At 33.9% G+C, this 19,220-nt stretch overlaps 1 protein-coding gene across 1 annotated transcript in view; it reads left to right on the forward strand.

Moving 5' to 3' along the window:
* The window catches only part of LOC131077638 (photosystem II protein D1-like), a 114,607-nt gene that overhangs the window by 93,975 nt on the left and 1,412 nt on the right, over positions 1-19,220 (forward strand). The gene's annotated exons all lie outside the window — the stretch shown is intronic.

Raw genomic sequence — 19,220 nt, forward strand, 5'->3', positions numbered from 1 at the left:
TTTTTTAAAATTAAGAGGTTAATTATAATCTGCCCTGATTTTAAAAATTCTGATTTTAAAATTAAGTGGTATTCCCTTGGCCCTAATTTTAAAATTCCAATTTCCTTTCATTTTTGGAATTTGTGTCATCCTCTTCTTCCAACAAAGTTCAAATTTTTTAATCAGTATTTTCTTAAATTTTGCATTAATCAATTTTCTAAGCTTTGTTCCAAATTCAAAATTTCAATTTTCCCTATAGTGCATGAGTTTCACCACTATTAGTCCTACCTACACTATCCCCATTAGACGAAGCATTAGAATTAAGGCCTCCCAAGGTTTAATTACTAAGGAGATGGAACATAATTTGGGTGACTTCTTTAATGAGGATAATGTTAATTCTTCCTATCCTAATCAGGTCCCTATCTATCCAATTGATGAATCCATGATGAAGAAGAAGCTTTGACTAGAATTTCCATAGATCAACTTTCAAAATTGGACAATCAATTTGATAACTTTCAACAATGGATGTCCCAAGAGTACCCTAATAGTGAAGCCCTTCCATTAATTGAAGGCCTTGAATGCATGATTCAAAGTGATAAGAATGGAATTGATATATTGCGTGACATTGATCATATTGTTGATTCTAATGTCATGCCTATCACGAGTTGTGTTGAGAACTTAGGTTATTCACAACCTTCAAATCGAATCAATTTTTCTATCCTTTGACCACTTCAATGGCTAGTGTTCCTACTTTCACTTCAAACATCATGGCTACATCAACTCAAAATGTCATTCCTATAACCATTGGTCATGGAGGTAATCCCTGTTCTTCATTTAATCCTACATCTTTACCTATTTATTCCACAAGTATTCCTATTATTCCTCAACCAATCAATGTGACACGAGGGGGCAATTCATTCAACAATTTTATTCCTCCTTTGAGTGTCCCGTTTCCTACACAATCATCACCTATGCCTACTTATCATAATGTCCCACCACCTTATTCTCAATACATGCCTTCCTTCAATAACATCACACCACCTTCTCAATCAACCATGTCTAACATCAATTCTTCCACCGAAGCAACCATTAACAATCTTGCTCAAACCGTGTCTTCCTTACAACAACAAATTGCTTCTATGAGTCAATCCAAGTTTAGTGTGCCACCTTTGATGTTGCGAGCTCACTTTCTCTTGATATTATTAAACCCAAGCCACCTAAGCATGTGGAGGTCCCTCAATTGGAACTTTATAATGGAAAGGGTGACACTCTCACACATGCTAAAACATTTCAAACCTTGTGTACTGATTTTGCTTATGATCAAAGATTGCTTGAAAAACTGTTTACAAGAACATTAAGAGATAAGGATTTACAATGGTATTTCTCTTTGCCTTCTTATTCCATCACTTCTTTTCAACAACTAGCAAATGCTTTCATCCAACAATTTCAAAATAACATTGTTCCTAAAATCACTTTCACTGATTTAATGCATTGTAAACAAGGTGTTAAAGAGAAAATGACTGATTTCATTACTAGATATAAGCATTTGTGTGCTCAAATTTCTTTTCATATACCTGATAATGATATTCAATGAATTTTTATTTCTAATTTGCAAAAAGATATTAGGGAAAAGCTTCTTTTGTTTGATTTTACTTCCTTTCCGCAGTTGTGCGCAACACTCCACAATTATAAACTTGTTGTGAGTCAAATGGAGCAATCTACTCCTATGGCTCCGAGTGATAAGGGGGAGAGTGTTCAACAACCATTTGCAAAGTTCAAACCAACAAAAAGCTTCATCAAGTTCAATGATACAATCAGCAACAACAATGTGAATACTACAACACGTGTGCCTTCTATTTCTAATTTTTTCAAAAGAGAAAGACAATTTACTCCTTTGAATGAATATTTACATAGTATTATGTCCCAGTTGTTGCAAAGAAATGTTATCAAACTTCCTCCTATAAAACAAGTTGGTCCTTCTAAACTTGCATCCCCTTATTTTGATAACAATTCATTTTGTCAATTTCGTTGTCAGCCTAGTCATGATACTAAGAAATGTTTCGCATTGAAAAATAAGATTCAAGATTTGATTGATGACAATACTATATCTGTGGCAGGTGTGAATGATAAGGGAAATAAATCAGTAGCTCCTCCTAATCAAAATCTTAAAATTTTTACTGATCCTTTTCCTTCTCATACCTCTAACGTGATTGAGACCGAGTATACTTCTTTCTCCTCTGAGGAATTCACTTCTATAGCTTTGAACTTGGTAAATATGGTAGAAAAATAAGATACACCTAAGGATTTTTGTATTACATTTGACCCTAGTGAGAGCATTAGAGCACTCGATGGCCCTTTATAGATAGTTGTGAAGGTTAAGCATATCCCTTGCTGTGGTGCTCTTGTTGATCCTTCTTGCATGGTTAATGTTATCACTAAGGAATATCTTTTCACTTTACTATTGCATAAACCAATATATGATGCCTCTAATGTAGTTGTGAATTTATTTGATGGCTTTTCTTGTCCTACCATTGGCTCTATCACCCTTCCTGTTGAAGTTCATACTAAATCTATGGATGTTGACTTTGTTATCATACCCTCTTCCGAGCAATTCCATGTGAAGTTGGGCTATCATTGGCTGTCTTCCATTAATGATATTGCTTCTCCAATCCATAAGTGTTTGAAATTTCCCCACAATGGAGAAATCATAATAGTGAACCATAGCTTATTTCATCCATCCGAAAAAATCCTTGGCGTTCCTATTGATCTCTTTTTTCCTAAGCAATTTCAATCTCTTCCATCAAGGAGCGATGCTCTTTTTCAATCTTATAAAAAATAGAAGAAATATATGATCCTATCCTTAAGTAAATCTAGATCCCCAACAATTGACATTCCTATTATACTTGAAGATGAAGTTCTTCCCCTCACGAATAGAACTAATCTCCCTCCTAAGGAATATCTTCAACGTATTCTTATGGATGTGACTATACCTTCTCCTAATGTTAGACATGTACCTCCTCCTCATGATGGACCTGGTCTTCTTCCTACACCTAACATTCCTCCCTTATATGGCGCAATTCCACCTCCTTCCTCTTATATAGAGAAGAGGCCTGCCTCTCCTCTTGTCCAACCTAAAAGATCTCAACCTAAACCTTCAACTATAAAAAAGGAAAACATTCCTACTTTTTCAAATGTTCCTTCTCCTTCTCAGCCTTCCACTAAGAATCGATGGAATCATTGTGCGAGAGAACGCTGACGAATACACTGTGTTTGAGCTTGTGAAGTTGTCCCTCAAACTATTCCATCTTCCAAAACTCCAACAATTGACATGATTCCCTTTTCTCCTAAGCAAGATGTTCAACCTACATCTCCAAATCCTAAGTTGCACAAAACATGTGATGGTTTTACTCCTATTCGTGTTCTTGCTCCTCTTTCTCTAAATTTTGATGAAGAAATGAGTGAAAATGTTATTCATGATGGCAATACAACTCCTAATGCTTTTGATAATGATTATGAATATGTTGATGTGGACAAGCATTTATCAACTAATTTTCATAAACCCCTATCCTAGCTCCTAGAATCGAACAAAGTGACTTACCACATGAGCATAATCCTTGTTTGGATCTTGTGATAGCTCCATCTGCTGTGCTTGATGTCGCTCCTTTGGCATGTTTCTTGCCTTCCCAAAATAGTGATCAGAAAGATTGGGAGGCGGATGTTGTGCTAGATTATCAATATTAGCACTGTAGATCTTCTCTCTCTCTCCTTTCTTGCTCTTTTGTGACCATTATTCTATATGTGTCCCTATTCTTCCATTTTTTTCCCTTAGTGTCTATTTGGGGATGATGCAAAGCATTGAGATCTCTTTTGGTCTCTTTCATGTTGACTTGAAAGACATCCTCTCTTCCCTTTCTTCCAAGGCAGTGTCCTTCTTTGGGGAATGACAATTATTATATGCACATATACATATATGATATACATGAGTTATCATACAACATATTGACCCCGAGGAAAGTGAAACTACCTCCTACATTGTGTTTTGTGTTCTTTATCCTTGGGTTTATTCCTCACTTGGGGGGCTAAATCCTTGCGATAACGTGCTCCCTCTCTTCTCTCTCTCTTGGGTGTATCCTACCCTAAAGAAATCACTCTTGATAAAATGTGTGTGATCTCTTTAATGTGGGGGCATATGCTCTTCTCATACTTTCCTTTTCGATACTGAGAATTATTTAGTGAACTTGGCTTTGCTTCATAATTTTGGTATCCTTTTCGTGACTCATAGTGAGGGGAACCTTGCTACTTGTAGTCATGGTTTTCCCTTCTTGATCTTCCCTTTTACTTTGTGAATCGATGTCGTAAGATCCTAAGTCCACTAGGGGCTTGGTGCATCTTGCCTCCTTGACATGGTAGAAGTCTTTCAATCTTGTTTCCTTGTACTTTACCAATAGTATTGGCATACGCTTATACTCTCGCTAAAGTGGGGACTAAATGTAGTGTCATGAAATTGCGACCCTTGCAATTGTCGCCCACATTAGGGTCCTCACACATGCAATTCAAATACCTAAGCCTGATTGGATACCGGAGACTTGCTCGACGCCTGAGAACCACATCTTGCTTGCCCTCCACACTGCCTAAACTGCATCCTGTCCTACAAAAAAGGGCAGGAAAGGGGTGTGGGACCCTTGTCCTTTGCCCCATTTTGGGGCAGTACTCTTTTCAAATGTGCTTTGCAGGTTGCACATTGAGAGGGAAGACTCTCCCAGTGTCGACCTGCGATGAAATATTAGTCAATTAAACCTAATTGACAAGTATTTAACTCGCATTTCCCTCTCATTTGCATAAGTTCAACGATCAGAGGAGTTGAAGAAGCATAACACATATACATAAGATCACACATTCAAGAGCATTCAAGCATTCCTTTCCAGCATTGAGCATTCTCAAGTCTCCCTTCAAGGTTAGGTGTTGCATTCAAGTCAAAGATTCAACCATTGAAGAGGATATTCATTCCAACATTCAACTTCATACAAGCAATTCTATCAACATTTCTATCACAACTTCCCTTGAGGTGATTTACATTACAGTCTTTCATTTACATTTACTTGCAAGTACTTTCTTTCATCATTTGGTTAATTCCAAAATGAGGGTTTGACCTGAAGACAAACTCCCAATCCCAACACATTTCCCTCTCTTTTTTGTGTGTAGGTTGCAGGTGCACAATTGTACTTTTGGATTAGGGCTCCATTTGCAGAGGCAAAAAAACCCTTTTTGTTTCGCAGATTTTTTGGAGGACCGTGTACATTCCCGCCACAGTCTAGGTAACTTTTCCCCAAATTCGCTGGGAAACTTTGTTTCGACAGATTATTACTAGATCCAGGTGCACAACTTCATCCTATGCTTCTATCTTGAGTTATAATCAGATCTTTGTCACTTTACACTTAATCATAAGTACACAATTTAATCAATTCAAATCTCAATCTCAGAAGAGGGGATTAACTTACCATCACTCAGAATTCAGTCTCTTTCTTTGGAGGTTGAATCTAGTGTATTTCCCCCCTCTTCCAATGTAATGTGGAAAATGTGTTTCATGAGAAATCCGAAGTGAAACTTTTATCTCTCCTCGGAGGGAAGAAAAGCTTTCCTCTCTATATCTCCATCATTCACCTTTTCCCAACATCACAACAGTGTTGTCTTCTCTTCCGACTATCTTGATTCTTTTGTTCTATAACTAGGAATAAAGATTCTTCAATTGAGTCTTCAACATCTTCTTCTTCAGATGAATGAGCCTCCACAGAGAAAAAGTTCTTTCTCCCTTTATCTCTGTTATTTGTTATTTTTCTTAAAACATGTCTTTTGTATCTACTTTTCTTTTCATCATAATCATATTTTTTGTAGTCTTCTTTATATATACATTTAGAATCATAATGACCAATTCTTCCATAATTAAAGCATTTCATGGGCAACTTACCTTTTCACTTTCTAGTTCCTCTCTTTAGTCTTCCTATAAAGTTCCCTTCAATCCCATCCAGGTTCTCACTGATTTCCGGTTAATTTCTTGATATCCTTGAAACATTAAATGATACTTCTCTTCAATAGGATTTTATATCTTCTATCTCTCCAATTTCATAGACAAATAATATTCTGATAAGCTAATCAATAGTGTAGTTATTCAGGTCATGACATTCTTGAATAGCACACTTGTTTGATTTGTAGGGTTTGATCAATGTAAATAAGATCTTTATGATGAGATCACTTTCTTCTAGCATTCCACCAATAGCTCAGATAGCTTCATGGTATCATTCACTCTACGTATTTTGCTCTCAACACTTTCATCATCAACCATTCTGAAACCTTCAAATTTCTACTTTAGGTTCAAAAGTCTTGCTTTTTGGGTCTTCAAATCACCTTCATATGCATAACACAACTTGTTCTAGAATCTCTTAACTTCTTTCATTCCTTTAACCTTGTCAAACATTTATTCACTAAGAAAACTAATAAGTATTGTTCTAGCTTTTGCATTTGTCTCCCGAGCCTTAATTTCATCCAGAGTTGATGATTGATCTAGAGGATGTTGATAACATGTTTGGATAATCTCCCAGATTCCATGTAAGAATCCAATATTTCCACCCGATAAGTAAAATTTGTTCCATTAAACATCATTGCTTTAATATAAAGGTCCTACACCATCTCTAGATCTACCTCAAGTGGTTAATCTTTTCAAAGAGGATCCTTGCTCTGATACCAATTATTGAATACCTGATAGAACTGAGGGGTGGGGGGGGGGGGGTTGGGGTGAATTAGTCTGAAACTTCAATATAGTTTATTATTAAACACCATTACCTTAGCAATAAAAAATTAATCATCAACACATAAACATCAACCATCAACACATGAACACTAGATTTACGTGGAAAACCCAAACAAGGAAAAAAAATAGTGAGAATCTAACTCACAATATGAATATCAATGTATACAACATTTTAGGCTTAGTGCCAAGGAGTACCAACACCTGAAGGACTTGCAGAACTAAGATGCACAACCTTAAGCAAAATACAAAGAGGACTTGTTCAACTGAAGATCACTTCCTCAGGACAAGATACAAATCATTGCCAAAGGACTCACTGTCAGTCAACAACATGAATAAAATAGCTGAATTGAAATTGAGAAGGATTCTCCCGAACATGAAATTGTCCTTGAACAACCAAATCGAATGATCAAAATCATGGTAAACATCTCTGATAATCTTCACTGTCACAATACATTGTCTTGAAAAATGTATCACCTTAAAGCTCTTCTCAAATTGACTTTTGCATCACCACAAACTCAAATCTACTTGAAAATCATGTACATACACTTCTCACACAATGCACTTTTCATCCATACTACAATCCATCCATCCACACATCTTAAAATATGAGATACAACATTGAAATCCCAATTACGAGTACGCCAAAATAGAATAAGCAATATTACAGAAAATAAGCCACCTAAACCTAAAATACTTAAATTGGTCCACTACAGGAGAAAGAGGGAACCAAAATATATTGCAAAACATCCTTGCACGATTGATCCAACAATCCACACATGCTAACACCTACTCGAAAGGGGTTACCAAACATAATGTGTAGACATAATCAACCAGTCAACACATAACCACTTCTGATGCAAAATATTCAATATGGATCTCCACACACCATGGTGAGACCTAAATTAACATCTCAACGCATCTTCCAACACATATCCAAACCAAAATAATATGATCCACTAAGCCGCAACACAATTAGCAACATATCTGGAGGGCACCAAAAGATTTATGGACCACCCTGAATACAAGATAAAACAACCAACACCAAAACCATTAAACTACAACACAAAACATAATTCCACAACAACCAAGAGCATATCTGGACCAACATCCATCTAGATAACCAAGTTTGACATCAATGACAACCATACAATCTCATGCTATCAACAATATCCAACATAACCTTGCATAAATGGAAGTGCGAATGTGTGATTTGGACTATGGATTGTTGTGAATTGGGTATGAATGATATGCAAGCAATAGAAGTGTGAATTTTAGTTTGTGATGAGCTTTGATAATCATTACGACAGTGTGTTGAGACAGTGACTGAAGTTAGAGATGTTTACCATGATATTGTTCGCCTGACATAGTGGTTCAAGTACAGTTTCATGATCAAGGGATCTTGTTCATTACAATTCATTATTCCTTGTACTTGTTGGAAGATAGTGAGTCCTTTGGTAGCCTGTACAGTTCTTTGTATCTTTCCTTGGAGCAATGCACTTTAATAATGCAAGTGCTTTGTATCCTTCCCTAAGGTTGTGTAAGTCCAATCAGGTGTAGTGAGCTTCTTGGCCTTGAGCCTAAAATAATGTAATCAGTTAGTCATATATTGAGTGTGATTCTTATTGCGTTTTTTCCCTTCTTGGGCTTTCCCCATAAATCTGTTGTTCTTGTGTGTGTGTGTTGTGCTTTGTACTTTCATGTTTCATAATTGTAGTGATAGGTTAATCGTGGTTTGAAGTAACTTCAAGGATAATAAGTTGTTTTAAGGTCTAGACTAATTCACCCCCTTTCTCAATCATGTGGCGTGTTCAACATACCTTATGTACTAAATAAATTATGCAAAAAATAGATCGAATTTTTCTCCAATTGAGCTTCCACACCTCTTCATTGTACCCATTGCACACCAAAGTGAAATTGCTAGTTATGTTTTATATAGAATTGTGTAGATGTTTTAATGTTTATTTTTATTTATTAATTAGATTTAGATGTCTTTTTTTTAAATTTTCAAATCTTATATTTAAGATCAACTCTTTTACTTTCAAAATGTTCTAAACTGTGTATTAAAGGTAGCATATATAACAATATCTTAGAAACATTTCACACACAATTAATAAGATCATGCATTTAAAGAGTATTTAAATATATCATCCACTAGCATTATAGATTGGTAACAATCAATAATCTATATGAAATACCACTGTCAACTTCATTAGCAAATCTCACCTAAAGGCATCTATTAAATACAATCACCAATCTAAATGCATTAAACATTAACAACATTTAAAAATCAGCTCAACAACATTCATTTCCACCATTTACGTCGATAAATCTATTACTATCCTTTATCTCTCTATACTAGTGTTAACAAAACCTAAGATTTTAATTAAATAAAATTTCACACTTCCTCCTACATAGAATAGGCTCAAAATAGTGGTCCTTAACACCTCATTAATTTGTCTACACAAATATCATCCAAGCAAACATTCTCTATAAGCATAAAAGTTATATTTCTATCTGGGATGAAACTAACACTATCATAAGAGAATAGTGCAAAGTGAACCATATTGCAAGTGCAACATATTTTAGATCCTCAAATTCTTAGGTCTCAATATTATTGGATTTTTGACACCAAACCTAATCATGGATCATGGAGCATGTTTGAAATGTTGATGGAAAAAAATCTAACATAGTCAAATCCATAAATCATCAAACTAAACTTTCATGGACTCTAGAAACTTCATACATAAATAATCAAACCTAATTTTGAATTTCAGTTTTAAATTCTCTATCACAACATTACAACTCTCAACATCACATCAATTTCAAAGTAAATCCTAATCTCTCTCAATTTTATTATATAGCTCGAGTTGTCCTAGTGGTGGAGAACTTGTGCTCTTGAAAGAGAGGTCACAACTTCAAATCTCACATGGGATAAGGCATGTATGCCTTGTTTGTAGCGTAATCCGATATGGGTGTAAGCCATCTGTAATTTGTAGACCCATATATAGATTATTGGCATCGTGGACTATTAAAGATCCTATCCTATCCTCTCCTAACATCACATCAATTTCAAAATAAACCCTACTCTCGTCAATTGAATTTTATTTCAAAATATTTATTTTCATTTATTTAATCCCTCTAAAGATACACATTTTTACCGGCTGTGTCTATTCTGGGTCCAAAACGGACCTTTCGTACAACATGTTAGCGATAGGTTAGTCAATCAGCTGTTAATTGCAAAATCAATGGTGTAAAACATGCGACTAACACGCATGCTAGTCAATCCGTACTGTCGTTTTGAACCACACTGTTATATAAATAATATATTATTATCTTTTCGATTAATATAAAATAACAAAATCTTTAAAAAAAAACCATTTATTCTCATCTCAACTAGGGTGATCCATCTCCTTTCAAACTCAACTTCTCCATTTAATACTTAATTATGTCAATTAATTTATCATTTACTTAAACCGAGAGATTACATTTTCTAGGGTTTGTTTTAGTACCCCACACCTATAAACGCCGGCCAAACGTATTCCGGTACGTTTTGTTAAACGGTGAGTAATACTAAGTGTATAAATCAAGAAACGGTTAAACAAATGTTTTCTACGCTCCGATATGACTGAAATGACCGGCAAACCTTTTATTGTCGGTTAAACGAGGTTACTTATATTTGTTGTGGGAGACAAAATTATAGTGCTTTAAACGGCGGCGGTACCACTATGCGACAATTCACACCTGTTATTGCTTAAATTAAAGCTTATCCTAAACTGTCCCATCCTCTATTCAATCATTCTTTACGCTTATATTCACTTCACTAAATTATTTCGTTACCCCAAATTCATTTTTTTAATTTTATGTTTGGAGTCCGGGGAAATATTCTAGATCATGTTCTATGAGGATATATATACAAACAATTATAATTCTTTGGAAAATTTGTCGGCGTGGACTACGTGTACTTCTTGTGGGCGGCATGTAATTCTGTTACAAATTTACGTGAGGCATCTAATTGTTCTACAAATAAGACATGCACATCTTATTTCTAAGGGAATTTGTATTTGTGGCCTCTCTTTCAAGAGTACATTCTCTACCACTAAGTCAATGAATCAACTTACGACAAACAATTGTAAGTCAATCTTGTGGTGAACTGGGTAGGCATGTTGTGATTGTGTAATTCATTCGATGGAGATAAAGTTGAATTTTTAGTTTAGGTGGAGATACAAGTGATTTTTTAGTTTGGGTGGAGATAATGGAAAATTTTAACTAATTATTGTGTAATTTATTTTTTCGTAAAATATTGATTTGTTTGGAAATTGTATGTTATGTATCTTATCTTCTTAGCAAGGATTTTTTTGTTTCCATGGTGATAAAGTTGAATTTTTAGTCTAGGTGGAGATAAAATCGAATTTTTAGTTTGGGTGGAGATAACTAAGGATTGTAACTAATTCTAATGCAATTTTTTTCTCCTAAAATATCGATTTGTTTATAAATTGTATGTTATGTATCTCACCTTTTTAGCAAGGATATATATAATGTTTATTTTAAATAAGTTTGATTGAGAATTTACAGCTCATAGCAGTATGACAACTTGATCCAAATTATAATATTTTGAGAATTCTAGAATTGTGTTTTGATTTTTGTGATGGTGATATGATCTATTAAGTAGAGAGTTGCCACCTAGTGATTTAGAGATGTGTAAAAATAGTAGTGATAATCTTGCTAAAAGAATAATTGTTCTTGAAAATAATATAGAAAACATGATATGATATCAAGAAAACATTGCCAACGCTCAACCTCCAAGAACTTATAACTAGGAACTAAATACTCATGGATGTGGTTGTCTATTCCCTAGCCAATAATTTTGGTATCAAAGAAGAGGGTCCTTGAGAATAAGAAGAAAATCTCCAAGAACAATAAGAAGAAAAATAAGAATTCATTGATGACAATAAATCTTTTAATCCCAAGCTAAATTTTGAACATGCTCCTTTCAAGGTTGAACCTGACGTGAAAATTAAGAATTTTGACGCATAATTAAATTTTAAAATATTATATAAATGGATAAAAGAAAAATAGATGTATCCTCAACTGTGCATGATGTTTATAGGCTCAAAACATTTCTTTTGCATGTCTTGAAATGTCACATGTCCTAATATTGATATTTTATCTTCATTGACCTATAATAGATATAACTAATTGTTTATTCCTTGGAATGAAGTTTTAAACAATGACTTACAAAGATTGCATGTTGTCCCTCATAGTCACAGGTCAACGATTTAAAACAAAATAGAATTGAAAGGTCCAAAGGAATATATCAGAATAGATCTTTGTCATAAATCTTACCTTCTAGCAAAATGATATATAATATTTATATCAGATAATTATCAACTAAGAATTTATAGATAATATTAGTATTAAAGATCGTTTCAAATTATAATAGTTTGAGAATTCTAGAATTGTGGTTTTATTTTTATTATAGTGACATGGGCTATTAAGGACAAAGTTGCTACCTAGTGATTTAGAGAGATGTTCAAATAATGGAGACAATCTTGTTAATAGAATAGTTACATTTGAAAATAATATAGAAAAGGTGAGATAACCTCAAGAAAACATTGTCTAACAAATCCAAGGACTTGTAGTTGGGAACTAAATACTCACATATATGGTTGTTTGTTCTTTAGCCATGAAGTTTGGTATCAAAGAATATGATTTTCAAGAATAAGAAGATCTCACAAGAACAAGAAGAAGAAAAATAAGAATTCATCTTTGACAAGAAATCTCTAAATTTCCCAAGCCATAATTTAAACATGCTCTTTTCAAGGTTGAAACTAAGGTGGAAATTGAGAATTTTGAAGCAATAAAGAAAATAGAGTTGTCTTAACTATGCACAATGTTTAAAAGCTTGCAACATTTATTTTTGCATATCTCAAAATGTTAAAAGTCCTAATATTGATATGTTATCTTCATTGACCTAGAATAGATATGAATAACTATTTATTACTTGGAATGGAATTTCAAGTTTGATGACATAAAAAGATTACATGTTGTCCTCCATAGTCATTTGCCAGAGACTTTTAATAAAATATAATTAAAAGGTCCAAGAGAGTGACAATCACACTATATGTAATGTGTACTTTTTGTGTTAAACATTTCTTTTTCATTCATTTAATGTGAAAATCATCTTTTCAAATCTTATAAACCATTTTAACTCAAACACATAAAGAGGAATACTTTTTTTGAAATGATGATTCATAAGGTATAGTGTAGAGTAATTGAAAAGTAAAGATGAACCAAAAAGACCTCTGAAAACTAGTATGCAACTTCAATACCCTATGTTTTTCTTGTTATTAGATTTCAATAACTTAATACAAGTACACACTACAAAGCCATTTAAGTGGAAACATGCATAGTTAATTTCTCATCATTTAATCCTTAGAGGAAAGATACCTTTGTATATCTAGAAAATGTAGGCAACATAGCAACATGTAAATCAACACTTCAAAAACATGAAAGAAGAAGAATAGAGGAAATTTAGATACAAGATAAGAACATACTGATATACATGGGAAAAACACTTTTGAGTTAAAACCCCACACTCCAAAGCATCAAACCAATATATAATTTGCAACAAAATATTACAATACACTTGCAGGCTCATGTCCTTTACATGGAGTCTACATCTCGTTCTTTTAGAGAAAATCTAATAACATAACCCTACAAAGAATAATTTTCCTCGCTCCTCTTAAAACCCACATAGAAGACATATGATTTATAGGGATTTACAAGTTTGAAGTGGTTGCTAGAAAAAGCCAAAATAGGTAGGTCCATGTGGTACATTTTCTAACCAACTCCATGTTCCACATATGAGTTTACGTTGTCATTAATGTCAAAATTGTTGGTGGTTCAGATGTTGGTCCGGAAGTTGTATGAGAAGTGATTTGGTTAAGTTATGCTATTGTGACAAACTTGTTGGTGGATTGATTACTAATCTGGATGTTGGTTTGAAAGTGATATGGTGTAGAAGTGTATGGTTGTAGGTTGGCAAATATCTATAATGCAGATATGTTGGAATGAGTGTGTTAGACTTATGTATGGATATATTATGTATAGATATTGTGAAGATATATGGAATCTATCTAGAGGTGTTTTGGATGGAAAATATAGTTGTTTGTTATGTTTCTGAAGGACTGATGGCTTTTTGTTTGGTTCAAAAATTGTACAACTATTTTGGGTAACTGCTATGGTAATTAGTATCATTGTCTAGTGGTTTGTGATTATACTAGATATGTATCAGAAGGATGTACGTATTGTAGAGGAATGATCATGAAAGATTGATCTTTTGCTTTCGTCAGCTGGTCAGATATTTTTCTTGCAATAGGTATTTTATGTCTCTATTAAGGGATAATGCAGTTACAGGATGTAGCAAAGGAATGCACTACTTTCTTCAAAGTGCTAGTACTCTAGGGTGTTGTGGATTGTTGATTGTTGATCCATGGTATGTTATATTTCTTCTTGTGATGGTTCACAAGTGCTATTTTTTCGGTTCATATTGAAAATTTAAGGTAAAAGTGATTGGTATGAACTGACTTATGTGTTTTGGTGTAAACGGTTGCATGCAGTGAAGTGTAGAATCCCTTTGGAGAGATTTGGAAGGTGCATTGACATGGTGTAAGTATTTACATGTCTCTTTTTCCTTCCAAATGTGTTGAATAGATTGTTTTGGGGTCAATGGTGAATATACATGCTATATCTTTATAGGTCAACCTTCTAGAAAATATTGAAGATCCGAATGATATATGAAGGATCTAGATTAATTGAGTAATGAATAAGGTAGCGTAGTATGAGGTGTGACAGATATGAGATTTGAATGCAATTATGATGCAAATTTGAAGTGATGTGTGATATGCAAATTTAATATAAAGTGATACAAAGGTCCAAATGTGGTACAATGCATAAATGAAAGTTGGATAAGATGAGTACTAATTTGTGAACTATTATCTGCATATTTGTAGATTCTATCTTCTTACAGTTCAATTTCTTATCTTTGTTGTATTTGAACAAGTAATTTGTATCTTGCTATGGAGAAGTGGTCTTTATCTATGCAAGTCCTCATTTGTATCCGTCCCTAAGGTTGTGTGCCTTAGCTTGCAAGTCCACAATAGTGAGCTCCCTGAACTATGGCCTAAATCATTGTAAACATTTAATACAAATATTGTGTTTTATTCTCACCATGGTTTTTCCCAGTTTGATTTTAACATGTAGAAATCTTCATGTTATTTTGTGGATGCTTTTATTGTTTCTATTATTAACTTTCATGCATATGTGATGAATTCTATGAAGACTCAATGAAATAAATGCTTTAATGTGATCAAGTTTTAGTATAAGATGATTCACCCTCCCTCTCAACATTGATAGTGTTCAACAATTGGTATCAGAGCAAGGTTCTTGAAGAGATAGTTCAATTGAGGTAGATTTGAGATTTTGAACATTATGTTTGGAGAAGATTTGAATGACATGGATGCTATGGGTTAGAGTGATTGGGATGATGTTGATAGAGTTGTTGACATGGAAGGAGAATTAAGATCTGTATTGGTAGACCTAGATGAAAGCATAGAAAAACACAAGAAGGCACAAGAAGGCATTAGAAAATATTTCTTATTTGAGAAGCTTGCTTGATAAAGGAAATAAGTTCATTGATGAATTTGAAATAAATCTCAATGAGAAAATAAAGAAATGCTCTAGACTTGAAGAAGTCATCAGGTTTAAGAAGGAACTAAAAGATGCAAAGGATCAAATTGACAATGGTTTGAAGCTAAGAGGTGGAAGTGAAGTGCTTGATGTAATGCTTAATTTAAAAAAAAATAGAATAAGGATAAAGGAAGACTTGTCTTTGAAAATGGTGAATGATCTAAGACATATATCAAAAAGGAACAAGGAAAGGAAAAGGTCAAGGATGAATTGAAGGACCCTAATAAAGATTAGAAAGATTTCATTCTAGATTGGAAATTCTGAAGCTTCTGAAACTTGAAGAACTTCAGGAGACCTCCTCCCATTCTTTCCAGGTATTCCCCATCTTTTAATGGTAATTATTTTTCATGCAATAGATTTGGACGTAGAGCTAGTGAATACATAAGTCAAATCAGAAATGAAACTTTTAATGGTTAGTGTTTCTATTGCAATAAGTTCGGGCACAAAGTAAGTGAATGCAAAAGTGGGATAAATTGGAATAGATATAAAAATTCAAGTGTTGGTAGGGATGTTCAATCTTTCAATGGATTTTGCGAGTCTCGAAAGAAGTGGGAATGGAAGAATGAATGAGAGTGGACCACAACAAAATCTGGTATGTTATAACTATATTGAAATGAGACATATTGCAAAATTCTATAGGAAAAGGACTAAGACAACTAATGGCCCGGAGAAGAAAATTGATATCAATGAGGAGAAAGAGAAAATAAAGGTGACATGGGTAAAGAAATCATAACATAAAGTTGTAGAGAAGAGTGAAGATTGATTCACACATACTATGGGTGCTGACCCCTCTTTCGAAAACTAATTTAGATAGCAATATCTGAGGGGGAGAACTAAACATAGTTCCCTTGCGCCCCCTTACAATTCAGATGATGAGTTGCTTCTAGCATGACAAAAATTAGGAAGCTAGTTTTGGTGGTCTCGAAATGGATTTGTTGGTCTGGAACATTTATTGAGGTTTTTGGGTGTACAAAGTATCAACTTTTTGAGGAACTTTTGGAAACCCTAAGTTATGGATATATATTTTTTCTCAAGTTGATTTTTGTGCATTTGAAATTGAGGAGTTATTGAATTTGGAAAGGAGTGGATGCATTGCTATAGTTAATCAAAGGTATTTTTGAGATTTTGATTTTTTCAATGGCTAATTCTAAGATTATTAGTACTCTTGCTGAGCCTCGACCTATTAAATTGAAACTCATTCATTTATTCCCGTGGTGGAAAACCCTGTTTGCACTTTTTCTCTTGTTCTTGCTAAAGTTGTTCACAAGGAAGATATTCACTATTACATTCATGTTCCTTTGGATGAAGAAAACTCAATGATTTTAGGAAAACCCATTTGATTGATGACTCGCAGAAGCTTAAATTTGAATATGGCAGTCCAGGGCACATGGGGTTGGATACATGGAGTGATTTTCCCGTGTTGTCTAATGGAGTATTAAGAATTGTTTTGAGCATAATGCATGAAGATTTATTGTGGTTGGATCAACCACATTTAATCTTGAAGGAATCCCTAAGGGATGTAACCAATTTGTGTTCTACCAGAAAGGTCCCTGTTTTGAAATGTATGAAGAATGAGGAAGTGAATAAGCTAATTAGATTTGTATTTGACAAGTGAGCCCTTCGAATTGATAGCATTATAGATTTGGGTGTAAGGTATGCAACAATGTGAGTTTTGTACATAGTTTATTTTAGAAATCAGGAAGGATCTTCCTCCTCGATAACAACACATATGTTACTTATAAAATGGTAAAAGAGGTCACAGGGACTATGATTTGTGTGAACTCTTGAGGAATTAGTTGCTAGACAATCTTTGTATGACAAAGGATGAAAAACCGTACCATTTTTCAGTATGAATATCTTATTGTCTGTTTGGTATTTTATTTCCTAAATGCATTGCTTAGGAGGAAAAATGTTGTTTGGAGAAAAGACACATTTGTTGGTGCTCAAATAAAAGAATATTTAGATAAGTTGGATGCTAGCAGTAAAGCTTATTGTAAGTTTTTCATGGATCTCTAGAAGGAGATGATTATCAAAACTAGCATTTCATTGAATGTTGTAGATTGGTATAGAGATGAGATTACCTTCATGGCAGGTAAGGACAACTTTTTATGGAGGCATTAGTGTCGCAAACTTCATGGGCATGGAATATCTCCTATGAAGTACTTGATGATGAATGCATGGATATTGTAGAGATTCTTTTTAAGTTGCCTAAGGATTTGAGTGAGGAGAGATTTGGTACATTTGATGAAATCATGAGAAATTGTGGTGGAAAGAAAGTAGGTGAGATTGGAATGAATTCTAAAGGGAGTACATCAAAGGTAAAGAGAACTAGAAAATGAACCTTTATCTATAGAGGCATCTTCCTCTGTTGCTAAGTTATTGAAATTTGAACATTTGAGTCTGGTTGAGAAGGATAGTGCATATACTATAGTTGTGGAGTGTGATGAAGGTGAACTAGAGAAGGATAATATACAAGAGGATGTTGAGAAATTGGTGACCTCCCCTACATATTCTAGGGAAAGTTCACTTGAGGTTGACAAAGTGCTTGATTTTATTAAGTAGTCTAGTGGTATGAATGATGTTGGTAATCTATACCTTACAGTGCCTACACATGATTAGGAAGTTATTAAGAAAGCATTGCCTAAACATCTATTCAAGAACAATCTTGTTCATAATGATATTACTAAATCACTTTTGGAAGTGCTAGTGGAATTCCTTACTAAGCGCATAGCTTCAGAGGGTGCTAATAGTAGTAGTTTAGAAGAACTGTGTACAAAAGTGAACTTGGATAACAAGATGACAAAAAAATGTGTAAGGGAATAGAATCTCAAACTTAATTTGGAGAATTTCAGAAAGGTATTTGATGATGTTACATGGTTATACCACTATTGTTTGAGGTGACCAACTTCTACTAATAAGTTTAAGGAAGAGATAGATTTGATTGAGTCTTAGCTTGTTGAGTTAGCCTACTCGTTTGATATTTATAGAGATAATAATGGTGTCATGAGATCTAAGATTTGAGAGCTCCATTCTCAGTTATCTTTATGACAAGGACAAAGAGATGACTACAAGAGATAGTTTTGTGATCTTAAAGATGCAATGGAGTTGCAAATATCTTTTTTTATCAAGTTGCTTGTAGATGTTGAAAAGGTTGACAAGAGTGTGCAAAATTTTGACATTTTTGATGCTATAGTAAATTTGTGTCTTGAGTGTGCATGTCATAGTACAATTCTTTATGCTACTAGATTCATGGGATTCTTCTCTTGTGGAATTAAAGAAATAATTTAAGGATTTTTGGCCCGGTAATAGAGCATAGAGTTTGATAGTTTCTTGGACAATTGTTGGATGATCTATTTTTTGAAGGTACATGTATATAAACTGATATTTTCTATTTTGAGATCTATGTTGTAAGTGATTATTTATTTTTCATGGAAAGTAGGGCTTCCCTTTGTCTTAGATGTCATAGGGGGAGAAGTATTTTGTATATATGAAAGTGTTTCCATCAATGACAAAGGGGGAGATTATTGCACACATGAGTTTTTATTGTTATTGATGTCAAACTTGTTGGTGGTCTGGAAGTGAAATGAGTAGTGATTTGGTTAAGTTCTATTATTGGTGAAAAACTTGTTGGTGGATTGATGACTAATCTAGATGTTGGTCTAAAAGTGATATGATGCAGAGGTGTATG

The sequence above is a fragment of the Cryptomeria japonica genome, chromosome 6 (assembly GCF_030272615.1).
Source record: "Cryptomeria japonica chromosome 6, Sugi_1.0, whole genome shotgun sequence".
Taxonomy (NCBI): Eukaryota; Viridiplantae; Streptophyta; class Pinopsida; order Cupressales; family Cupressaceae; genus Cryptomeria; species Cryptomeria japonica.